This window comes from Chrysemys picta, chromosome 11 (genome assembly GCF_011386835.1).
Source record: "Chrysemys picta bellii isolate R12L10 chromosome 11, ASM1138683v2, whole genome shotgun sequence".
NCBI classification, from domain to species: Eukaryota; Metazoa; Chordata; order Testudines; family Emydidae; genus Chrysemys; species Chrysemys picta.
In genome coordinates this window covers 48,709,038-48,722,140 of record NC_088801.1, presented here as the reverse complement: position 1 = coordinate 48,722,140, position 13,103 = coordinate 48,709,038, and the positions used below count along the sequence as shown (strand labels likewise).

The window sequence follows — 13,103 nt, the reverse complement described above, 5'->3', positions numbered from 1 at the left end:
GAAGTGATGTCTAAAAGTAGATGTGATAGCTATCCTCAAGGTATAATAGCAGTTATGGATGCCCAGCATGTAGTAGGCTCGGGTCGGAAAATACAGACATGTATCAGCCAAGACCCATTGGCTTCATTTGAGTTATACCATTGACTCCAAATATGAAGAGTAATCATTCAAGAGAGTAAAAGCATATCACTAGAAGTAATATGATGAAATTAAGCTTCTGAAAATCTAGGTGAATATCAGAAAAAGCTTTCTGACAGTGATATCTATTAGACTGTGGAGTAGTGTCTCAAAAGAAGTGGAAAACTGAGCACTAGGTGCATATTAAACAAAATTGGATGAATCACTAGAAAAATATATAGTAGGAAATAATCCTGTATTAGTAGAGAGATGGACTAAATTATCCCAGGCCAAATTGTGGGAGCCAATTCTTACTCAGGGGAATAGTCTCACTAACTTCATTGCGTAAAGATACACAATGACGGGTATAAAGGGCTGGACCTGTAATAGATGACTCTCATCTTTAATTTCTAGGATTCTGTGAAATCTGTTGCCAGCTAGTTAGATTTCTGTTGCTAGTAATAGATTATGATCTAACAAAAACCCAACACCATCTATTTTAAAACTCATTACTGTTAAAGAATAGCCCTAAAAATAAAGAAATGCCTGCTTCTTTACATGACAGTATTACTTAGGATTCTCAATTTTTCACTCAAATAACTGCCCCATAAAAGGTAAGATCCTAATTTATTGTAGTACTCACTAGTAGCAATTACTTTATGCATATAATATGGTTCACAAATTAATACTCCAACCTGAGGAGTGTAGGGCACAGTCAAATAGCCTATCACATTTGTCTAATTCTACTAAGGTTCTTCTACTGCACTCATCACTGTAATATCTGAAAGATTTCCAGAGTTAGAAAATAACACAAGGAAACTAATGTCTGTCAAGCAGGGTTTCCTCTTCATTCCTCTCTCCAGTCAGAAAAATTGCATGCATGGCACTCGCTCTCTCTTTTCAAGTAAGTTACTACTATGTATTATTTGTGAGGGCAAGATCAAAGAAATGCATGTTGCATCTGGACCAGGATGTTGCATGTTTGTGGTTTTTTGAACTCCAACAGTAATGAGTGTGATGCTCTATGATTGAAAACGACCATTTGTATCTGTATTGCTACCACTGTTATGCAGTTGTACAGAGGCACTGACTTTCTGATAAGCACCCCCGCTCTGCCCCAGGCTCTTCCCCTATTCCATCCCTTCCCCCAGGGCCCCACCCCACCTTTTTCTGTCCCTGCTCCACCATTTCCTGCCTTGTTTCTCCCCTGAGCGTGCCCTGCCCTCACTCCGCCTCTTCCTACCCCTGCTCCTCCCCTTCAGCACTTCCTGCCCGTCACTGAACAGCTGATCCTTGGCGGGGGGGAGGCGCTGGGGGGAGGGAGAGGAGCTGATTGGCAGGGCCTGCCGGTGGGTGCTGAGTACCCACTTTTTTTTCCCCCTGGGTGCTCCAGCCTATGCAATTGCAACAAATTTTATACAATGGAAAAGTTACAATCTGTCATGTATGATTATCCTGGTTAAATCCATGTATCATCTTTGTATCTGAAATTATGAATATTGGCTATGTATCTGTATGTCAGATGTCTTGTATGCTTGAGTGACACCCGCCCAGATAGATTTATATCAGGGCTAGACAGCTGTGTGTTGATGGTCCATTAAGGACACTCAGCTCACAATGGACCATTGAAACTCATCCCTCCCAGTAAGCTTTCTTTGTGGACACCTCAGAAAGAATATGGGCAATGGCTGCTCCTGTGAGTCAGTAAAGCACAAGTAAGGACATGTGACCCTGGACTCCAATTTTCCATACACAGGGGCTGAGGACTTTGTTTGGGACAGTAAACTTCCATACACATGGCAAAGCATATAAAAGATAGTTGAGGCATCTCTATTTTGTCTCTTGCCTGTTCCAGTTCTCTGGACTGTGGATTTACAACTAAAAGGAGAGTCTTGAACTATGGACTGAGGAATTTCCAAAAGATTGAAAGGTCCTCAGAGAGAATTTTACAAGCCAGCAATCTATTCCATCACTGTTACAAACCCGATATAAGGACTTTGCAAACATTTGCATGTATATGATCCATTAACCATTTATAACTCTCTTTTCTTAATAAATCTTGAGTTTACTAAGGATTGGTTGACAGCATGATATTTGGGTAAGACATGAGATACATATTGACCTGCGGGTAGGTGTGACTGATCCTTTGGGATTTGTAGAATCTCTCAGATGGTGAATTGGGTTTTTAGTAACCTCTCACTATATTAGCCCTGGTCTACACTATGGGGTTAGGTCAAATTTAGCCGCGTTAGGTCAATTTAAAAATGACTGCGTCCACACAACCAACCCCGTTCTGTCGACCTAAAAGGCTCTTAAAAGCGACTTCTGTACTCCTCCCCGACAAGGGGAGTAGTGCTAAAATCGACTTTGCTGGGTCAAATTTGGGGTAGTGCAGACACAAATCGACGGTATTGGCCTCCGGGAGCTATCCCAGAGTGCTCCATTGTTACCGCTCTGGACAGCACTTTGAACTCCCATGCACTAGCCAGGTACACAGGAAAAGCCCCGGGAACTTTTGAATTTCATTTCCTGTTTGGTCAGCATGGCGAACTCAGCAGCACAGGTGACCATGCAGTCCCCCCAGAATTGTACAGCGTAGAATGTTTCTACGCTCCCCCTATCATCTCCGTCCCTGAGGTTATCGCAGATTAGAAGGAGAAAAAAATGCACTCGCAATGATATGTTTTCCGAGCTCATGCAGTTCTCCCGCACTGATAGGGCACCGCTTAATGCATGGAGGCATTCAGTGGCAGAGGCCAGGAAAGAATTAAGTGCACATGAAGAGCGGAGGCAAGACGTGATGCTGAGGCTAATGGGGGAGCAAATGGACATGATGAAGCATCTGTTGGAGCTGCAGGAAAGCCAACAAAAGCACCTTTGCTGCATACACTGTATAACCACCTACCCTCCTCCCCATGTTCCATAGCCTCCTCACCCAGATGCCCAAGAACGTGGGGGGCGGGGAGGGGGGAGAGTCACTTCACTGCAGAGGATGGCCCAAGCAACAGAAGGCTGTCATTCAAACAGTTTGATTTTTAGTGTGGCTACAATAAGGAATGTGGCCTTGTCCTTCCCTCCTCTCCCACCCCACCCGGGCTACCTTGTCCGTTATCTCATTTTTTTTTAATTAATAAAGAAAGAATGCATGGTTTCAAAACAATAGTTACTTTATTTCGAAGCGGGGAGGGTGGTTGGCTTACAGGGAATTAAAATCAACAAAGGGGGTGGGTTTGCATCAAGGAGAAACACACACAACTGTCACACTGAAGTCTGGCCAGTCATTAAACTAGTTTTCAAAGCCTCTCTGATGTGCAGGGCACCTTGCTGTGCTCTTCTAATTGCCCTGGTGTCTGGCTGCTCAAAATCAGATGCCAGGCGATTTGCCTCAACCTCCCACCCTGCCATAAACATCTCCCCCTTACTCTCACAGATATTATGGAGCACACAGCAAGTAGCGATAACAATGGGAATGTTGGTTGCGCTGAGGTCTGACCTAGTCAGCAAACAGTGCCAGCGAGGTTTTAAACATCCAAAGGCATATTCTACCACCATTCTGCACTTGCTCAGCCTATAGTTGAACTGCTCCTTGCTACTGTCCAGGCCTCATGAGCCATGGGAGCAAGGGGTAGGCGCGACTGTGTGGTGCTCCCGGCTGGGAGAGCGGCCTGAGGCAGAAGCCTCCAGCTTGTATGATATTCCGGGCAGGACTGAATCTCCATGAGACGAAATTTAAAGAAGAGAATGACCTGGAGTCTCTGGCTCCCATTCGGTGCTCTAAGAGGAGGATGGCCATGTCTGTCCAGGCGCCCCTGATCAACCTCACTGAGGAGGATTCCAAGGAGTCCTCCCAGAGCAACAGTACCATGTCTGCCAGCAGCACCCAGGAGGACCAGAACGGATCCCCCAAGCTCGTCACTGGGAAGCAGGAGAGCAGAGTTGCAGGGAAAGTGGTGGAATACCAGGATGGGAAGGAATTGGGGAGCTCATGTGGGGGAAGATCAAGAGCTTCTCCTGGTGGCCTGCAATCATCATCTCCTACAGAGTCACATCCAAACATCAGGCAGTCTCCGGAATGCGCTGGGTGCAATGGTTTGGGGACGGGAAGTTCTCAGAGGTTTCAGCAGACAAGCTGTTGGGTCTGATGGTTCTTAGGCAGCATTTCAACCACTGCACTTTAATAAGCTGGTCTCCTTCGACGAGCCGCACAGCATGCTCTGGAGGTTGCTAGAAGCTGGGCAGGGAAGACGTTCCCAGAACCCCTGGCCAAGCGGCTAAAGACTAACTTCTGCAACAACAGCAAGGAGCGGGTGGAGGAGGACCAGAGCAGAGAGCAAATGGTTTCTGAAGTCACAAACAACAACAGGAGCCTTGAAGACAGTTGTTTATCATGTGGGAGAAAAAACCCAGCCACATTCCACCCGCTGTTTGAGGGGAGCCTTTGCCAGACTTGCAGGGATCGATTCCTGGAGCTCTTCTACATGTACAACGAAGACAGGTAACAGTCCTAGTGCACCGTCTGCTACGAAGGCAAGGAGCTGCTGCTGTGTAGCAATGCCAGCTGCTGAAGGTGCTTCTGTGTCGAATGTTTGGAGGTCCTGGTAGGGCAAGGTACCTCAGCCAATGCAAAAGAGCAAGAGCCCTGGAGCTGTTACATGTGTCAACCAGAGAAGTGCTATGGGGTGTTACAGTGCTGACCGGACTGGAATGTACGGCTGCAAGACTTCTTCACCAGCGACAAAGGACAGGAATATGATGCACCTAAAATCTAAAAAGGCCCACACATTTCCCAGAGTCACTACCCTTGATAACAGAAGGTCAATGATTGCATTGGCTACTTGGATCACAGCAGCCCCCACAGTAGACTTGCCCACAACAGCAGTGGTGACGGTGAGCTGAGCGGGTTCCATGCTTTCCATGGTATGGTGTCTGCATGGGTAACCCAGGAGAAAAGGCGTGAAACGATTGTCTGCCGTTGCTTTTACGGAGGGAGGGGCGACTGATGACATGTACCCAAAACCACCCGTAACAATGTTTTTGCCCCATCAGGCATTGGGAGCTTAACCCAGAATTCCTATGGGCAGCGGAGACTGCAGGAACTGTGGGATAGCTACCCACAGTGCACCGCTCCGTAAGTCGATGCTAGCCATGGTAGTGAGGACGCACTCCACCGACTTAATGAGCTAGTGGGGACATACGCAATTGACTGTATAAAATCGATTTCTAAAAATTGACTTCTATAAAATCGACCTAATTTCGTAGTGTAGACGTACCCCTAGACCTGTTTGTCTGGATGGAAGCCAAAGGCTGGGATACCTAAGGGGGACTGTATTTGGCTTCTGTTTAACCAGTGTGGTACTGCAGAAGCTCTGTTGTTACTGGCTTGATGAATCTAATTATAGAATAAACCACCAGATTTTGGGGATTGTCTGCTGTGATTCTTGCAGTCTGCCCTGAGTGTGGCATTCTCAGTGTAGTCCATTCCAGGCACCTGGTCACAATCAGTTCCACAGTCTGGGGCCAGCCCATGGAAAAAAAACCTGTCCCCTGCACAAATAAGCACCATTCTAGTAATAAGCTGTTCCACAATTGGTCCTGAGGAGTATAAATATCAAGAGCAGTCAAGCTTCCAGATGGTGAGGTGTTTAGGTATCTTTGGCTCAGATCATTGAGAGTTTTAAAAATAATGCAGTAAATAAACAGTGTTATTCCATACTGAATGTATGTTTTATGCATTCAAGAAAGGAATAGCTGATTCATAGTGATATGTTTACATACATAAAAGCAAAGGGAAGGAGCAAAGAGCAGATCCTGGGCCTGATCTAAAACCTACTGAAATCAATGGGAGTTTTTCTATCAACAGGCTTTGGATCAGGCTTCTATGTAGGAAAGAATATGGTCTTTTGCACCTCCTTTATCTATAAATAAATAACATTGTTTAGAAATAGACTAAATGAATGATAAGACTCAGGTTCAAAAACAATCCTGTTTCTCTTCTGTTTAGGGAGGACGTAAATTGAACTATATTTTAATCGCTCATCAGTGACCAAAACCCCAGAGCATATTTCCTGAGAGTATCTTAGTAAATCAAGAGGAATCAAAATCAAATTTAAACTGGCTATTTTGCTTTTACAGTCTAAGAAACTTGTTGTAACGAACAACGATTTTAACCTCAGGAGGATGTTTCAGGCCTGGTCGCTTGCCAGGAACAGCAACTTCCACAAAGTGTCACTGTTCTCCTATGCTCAAAAATAAATCCTGCATAAAACTGCAAATTCAGTTCTGTTACAGTTTGTAGGGCCAGATTCTCTCTATTATACTGGTGCACACATGCAGTCAGCTACAATTGCACAATCCCACTAAGGATCTCTTAGTTTCAGGTGAGTTATGTGATTGTTCTCAGAATCTTATTGTCTTTTGCCTTACCCAGTAATTCAGTATCTCATTGAAAAGCTTTTTGTGTCTCCTATCTATTGTCCTAGCTCTCTCAGAGCTATGACTTTTCTATAGAGTCTTTGAACTCCACAGAATTCTATACAGAAATATATCCATGCTATAATTCTATAGGATATGTTTAAAATTCAAAGGCAGGATATCATTCTCTAGTAGATTCTACAGGTTCTTAGAATAATTTTTCTAGAGCCCTATTATATTTCTATAAACCTTATTTTTCATCCCTACTAAATACAATAGGATTTTCTCATTTGGGGCACCATACAGGATCAGCTCATCAAGGAGCAGGAACATATTTTCCAGGGGCTGACTTACCATATGCACTGAGTCTCGCAACTCTGCTCATCACCATGACCATACTGAGATATGTTATGTTTCTGATGTCTTGGCATTGGGAGCATCATCATCAACTACTTTAACATTCGGTGCTCCAACATCTTTGTATTGGGCTATGACGGAGTGAGCCCTGCAAGAGCTGCGTTGGGCTGGGTGGGCTCGATCAGTTAATTTAGGCCAGAGGCAGCTGGTTGGAGAGAGGCTCACCTGTGCAGGGACAGGTGGAGTCTACAAAGCCAGGTAGCAGGCTACAGACTGAGAAAGGGCAGTCACTCCCTGGGAAGATGGAGGAGTGTTTGGGGGCCGCTGGTAAAGGCTTCAGGAAGGCAGGCAGCAGTCACTCCCTGGGGACAGGGAGGTGGGTTCTTGGAGCTGGTACACCCAGAGGGAAAAGGGGAACCAGAGAGTAGGAAGCAGTCCAGGGAAGGAGTGTGAGGGCAGAGAGTGTGGAAACTCAGAACTGCTGAGGTCAGGGTCCCTAGACTGGAACCCAGAGTAGAGGATGGGCCTGGGTTCCTCTACCAGCCACTGAGGACAAGGCATAGACCTGAGGCAATGAATGGGAAGACTACCTAGGACTGCTGATGTACTGTACCCTGGACGGGGGAAATGCTGAATGGCACAGAGGGTTAAGTCATGAAGGAGAGGCTGAGGGTCCTGGAGAGAGAGAGGAGCTGCAGACCAGAGAGAGAAAGAGAGTGATGGCAGTCAAACTTCAGAAGGGGGCAACTACCTCAAGAGTTATTCCACAGAGCGACCAGGAGGAGGTGCCAGTGCAGGGGTGAGTGGAGCACCCCATGATATCGGCATAGATGATCCTGTGCAGGGCTTCTCTGTGTCAGGTGGTCCATCCTTGTGGATGGCTTTAAGTATTTGATGTCTTGACACTGGTTGCTTTGGTGTTAGATGCATAGGTGATTGGCACATCTGTGAATCCCACTGTCTCATTGTTGGGTATGCTGTTATTGGATTCCTCGATGCTAGGAAGTCAGGACTATGTCAGCTGTTTCTGCACCACTTGTTCTTTTACTTCAAGTGACAGTCTCCTGATCACAGAGTCTTTCTGTGCCCCCTCTTAGGAGAAAGGCCTCCCCTACATCTTTTTTTTAGGTCTTGCCTGTACTATATCTAGGTAAGGTCGGTCCTCAGATCTGCAGGCTCTCTAAGTCAGCCTCATTGTTATTTGGGAACCTGAAATCAGTCCAGGATCCTTGTCTCTCAGGGCTCTAGTCACTCCATCTTCTGCAATGTTGCACCTGCATCTTGGTTCCGTTCTGATTAATGAGTTCCTCCAGAGACCTTATCCTTATGGACTTTGCCGCTCTTGTATGATATGGGCTTAGATGAGTGGTATCCAAAAGGCTACAAAAGGCTTTCAAGCAACTATCTGAATTGGACCAACAATTTCAGAAATCGTCTATACTGTTTATAGGCAAGTTCTGTCTATAAACAGATAATACTATGGATAATACTAGGAGTAACTCACTTTCTACCCAGAGATTGCAGAGTGATCCATTTAAACATACATTCTTGCTACGAGCTTGCAATCATTCTACTACCATAAGATGTTAGCATATTCTACAAAGTCTGAAAGCACTTCTACTGTATGTCTCACAAATGTCTCAGTCATAGAGTTATGATGAGTTCCATCCATAGCTTCATGCAGCTTTACTCTGAGCTTCCCCTTGAGTACATATATTCAATTTGAGAGAGGAATCATTCTTTGGTGTAATTACAAATTTGGTTGATAAAAGTAACTGCGTGCTTGTAATAATATGCTTAGACTTTTATAAAGCATTTGACTTATTACTGCATGGCATTCATATAAAAGACATCAGGACTATACAAAAGAGCACACATTAAGTGGATTAAGAACTAGCTAACTGTCAGATCTCAAAAATTAGTTGTTAATGGGAAATCATCATCAAATGGTTTCTAGTGGGATTCCATAGGGATCAGAGGTCGGCCTGATGCTATTCAAAATTTTCATCAATGATCTGGAAGTAAAAATAAAATCACTGATGATAAAATTTGTGAATGACACAAAGACTGGCAAAGAGGTAAATATTGATGAGGACAAGGCAATCATACACAGTGATTGCTTGGGAAGCTGGGCACATTCAGTTATCTAAGAACAGGGAATTTACCTACAGAATTGGGCTCTGTATCCTGAAAAACAGTGATTCTGAAAAGGATTCAGGGGTCATAGCGGACAAGCAATTGCACATGAGATCCCAGTGCAATCACGTAACAAAAAGGACTAATGTGATCCTTGAATGTACAAACAGGGAATTGTGAGTAGGAGTAGGGAGGTGATTGTACCTCTGTATTCAGCAGTGGTGAAACTGATACTGGAATGCTGCATCCAGTTCTGATGTCCACATTTGTAAAGGATAGCGAAACACTAGAAAGGGTACAGAGAAGAGACACAAAAATCACCCAAGGGCTGGAAAAAATGCCTTACAGAGAGCGACTTAAACCTCCAAGTCACCTTTCTGTCTTTTTTTGATAAATGTAATAGATTGAGCTCTTTAAGTACCTTCACAGGGAAAAAATACTGGGCATCAAAGAGCCCTTTAATTTAGTGGAGAAAGGCATACCAAGAACCGGGGACAGTCAATTACAAGTTATTGGGCTAAATAAAGAGGTAACTGGATGAAATTAGTGGCCTCTCAGATACAGGAGATTGTACTAGATGGTCTAATGGTCCCTTCTGGCCTTAAACTCTGTGAATCTTTTGTTAAGGACGTCTCCTCAGACCTACCTCCTCTGGACCTGGAGTCTGCTTGTCAGTCTCCTGCAGTGGGGATCCATGCAAAAATGCTCAAAGAGTAACAGTTTTGTATCATAGGAAATATGGTTCTTCAGCATGATTGCCTGCAAGGATCCAAAGTCCCTTCCTCCCCCACCCCACCCCCACTATATCTGAGTCTTACCCTCTGAATCAAGAATCTCTGGTATACTTACACTGCAGTTGGAGGGGTGACTGCAGGACATGTAGCCAGACCTGCACTAGCTTTGTTCTAGCTTGAAGCTGTGGCAGCACGGGTGGCAGGCAGCAGTCTGTATATCCCCACCCCGGGACTCTGGATATGTACTTGAGAGGCTAGAGCCCACGGTGCTGTGACTTCACTGCTATTGCTATTCAAGCTGGCTCTGGTATGACTGCAGTGTAGATATACAGGAACTTAGTGGCAGTTGGATCTGTACTTCTTATATAGTGGGAGGGAGATGGCAGGGCCATGGCAAGGTGTACACACAGCACTAATGGACACTACTATTTAAAAGTTTCAAGCTCATGCACTAAGTGTGGATCCATGCAGGCAGTCATCTTGAAAAACTATGGTTACTACAGTAAAGGTTCATTTAAAATGTTCATAGTAGCAAAACACTCCTGTGTTTCCAGTTAAGGTTGATGCCACTTAGAAATTGTATAATAGTAGTAGCTAAATTTTGGCAACAATTCACTAATTTGAATATACCAAAATTTAAACACGTGCTATATTTTCTTTGTATGCCATCAATACATATTGTCTATAGCAATGTATAATTCATGCTCTTCTCATACTGAGGCCCAATAGGATTACTGTATTTGAGTTTATTAACATGTATTAGAAAACCACAATAATGCATTATTTTGAAAAGATAATCTAAATTGTTTCATTTAGTCAGTCATCTGCAACTCTTTATTGGATTTTCTTAAAGCAGTGGTTCTCAAATGGGTTCGTGAACCCCTGGGGGTTCGCAAAATATTACAGGGGGTTCTCGGGGAAAAAATTCCCTAATGGTGGACAGAGCTGTCCCTAGGGACCCCGTGCAGCATGGGGCCAGGAGCTAAGCAGATCAAAGCAAGTCTATCTATCACACTGAGGAGATTTAAACTTCAAGACTCCTTATAAGAAATGGAAAGGGAGGTGGATATTTTTTGCTGTTTTTAAAATTAAATAGGCAATTAGTATCATTGTTAAAACTATTATGAAGAACAAGTTTAAGCTTTATTGTAACGTATGTTGTTTGCCTAGACTGCTCAAGACCTGAATGCTTGTGTAGGAGGAACTCTTTGAGTTGGCTTCTTAAATACCTTCCTTCATGCTGTTCCTTGATAAAACGTAGGAGCCTTGTCTTATAACTGGCTTATTCAAAGTGGTACAAGCTACGAAAGTGAGATCTTGGAAGAGTGTTGCCGTTTTCAGAATGTAATAAAAATACTGTGATGATAAATAATAATTAATAATAAATAGTGATAAGTATGTCATAAAAACAAATTTTATATTTCCAAGATCACTGCTTTTATCATTTATACTCAGGTAAAGGAGAAAATCCCTGGAAATATTCATTTTTAGGAGGGGGTTTGCAAGACCTGACATTTTAATGAAGGGGGTTCACAGGTTGTTAAAGTTTGGGAACCACTGTCTTAAAGGGATATGGTGAACTACTTTTTCACACTGATTGTTCTCTATGTTTACTGTCCCTTGTGAGTAATACTTTCTTACAAGCAATAGTCCTGATTCTCCACTGCCTTGCATCTTATGTATTCAGTGATTCCTGTGCAAAGTAAGTGCAAAATCACTGGTGCAATCAGATTTGGTAGCATTTTACATCCAGTTTGCACATCTGTAATCAATGGGTACACAAAGTGCAAAGCAGTGGACAATATTTCTTTCCTTATATGCTGTGACAGAGGGCAAGCAGTAGGAGTGTAGCTATTGTCCCTTATGGCTTTGTCCACTCTTGACTAGTAAAAGTGGTTGAGTTTAGGTTGGGTTTACCTAACAAGTAAGTGCAGTACAGTACATGATTAGTTGCCTCCCATACACCCCCTGGTAAACTCAGGGCAGCCCTGCAAGTGGCCCCTTGCCTCAGTTTCCTTTTTGGGTAACCCAAAGGGCTCCCCCTTCCTTCAGCTCTCTCTGACTATCGGCTCCAGTTCTCCAGCTTAGAGTGAGCAATCAATGCCCTCTGCTGCTGCTGCCACCACTGCCTTCAGCCCTGGCTCTCAGGGATGCCAGCCAGCAACCCCCTCTTGCTGCTTTTCTGCCTTCAACCTTCTCCCAGGAACTACCCGTCTGTCTCTTCCTTCTCTCATCTCCAGCCCTTCTTCTATCTAACTTCTGTCAGACTCAGGTTGCTCTGATCCCTGACTGACTTTTGTAGCCCCCAGATGCTTACCCAGTGGAACAGGAGAGCTGAGTCTGGTTTCATTTAATGGCCAAATACCCTGTTACACTGACCTAAACTCAATCACTTTTCCTAATGTAGATTCAGGGTAACACCTTCAGCTCAATTTTAGTTAGTTATACACTATAGCCTGACATGCACAAATCAACCCTCTATCTATGTTATGAAATGTGGGTGGGTTTAGATCAGGCTTCGCTAACTCATGTTATCTACGCCCAACTAAACTCAATCACTTTTACTAATCAAGACAAGGCCTAAGTAGGTGCCTTTCCTCACCCACCCAGTGTACAAAGGGATTTTCAGCCACCTGCAAGGCACTGTTCCCTACACCACAGTCTGCACAGAGCAGTGAGGAATCACATCTGGGGAAGGGCAGGCCATGAGCAGGAGACAGATGACTGAAGGCAGGGCTGGGGAGAATGGACAACGTGACTGTAGGAGTTACTGAAAAAGACAGAGGGGGGAAAAGAATAGTGGAACAGAAGAGGAAAAAAAGAAGAGAAGAAAAATCAAAAGTCTTGCTCTTGACTATAGTTGCACCCCCAAATTAGTTATGGGTGAAAAACTTCAGAAATAATTATTTGTGGATGCAAAATTCCACCTACAAAGTCAGATGTCAGGATGAGGCCCTTCTCAACAATAGAGCTTTAGTTTCTCTCTGCCTAAGGCCTTGTCTGCACTACAGGGGGAGATTGATCTAAGTTACGCAACTTCAGCTAAATGAATAACGTAGCTTAAGTTGACGTACTTAGATCTACTTACCGCGGGGTCCACACTACGCAATGTCAACTAGAGACACTCTCCCGTTGACTCCCATTGCCTTTCTCGTTCAGGTGGAGTACAGGAGTCAACCAGAGAGCAATTGGCAGTCAATTTAGTGGGTCTTCACTAGACCCGCTAAATCGACTGCGGATGCATTGATTGCTGAACGTCAATCTCCTGGTAAGTGTAGACAAGCCCTTAGTTTTGTCATGGTAAAATGGGAATAATAGTACTTCACTGCCTGTCAGGGGTGTTGTGAG

General features: G+C 44.1%; 1 pseudogene; it reads left to right on the top strand.

Annotated features, from left to right (window-relative positions):
* The first annotated feature begins 3,696 nt into the window (after nucleotides 1-3,696).
* On the top strand, nucleotides 3,697-4,985 carry LOC112061796 (DNA (cytosine-5)-methyltransferase 3B-like; annotated as a pseudogene).
* The last annotated feature ends 8,118 nt before the right edge of the window (nucleotides 4,986-13,103 follow it).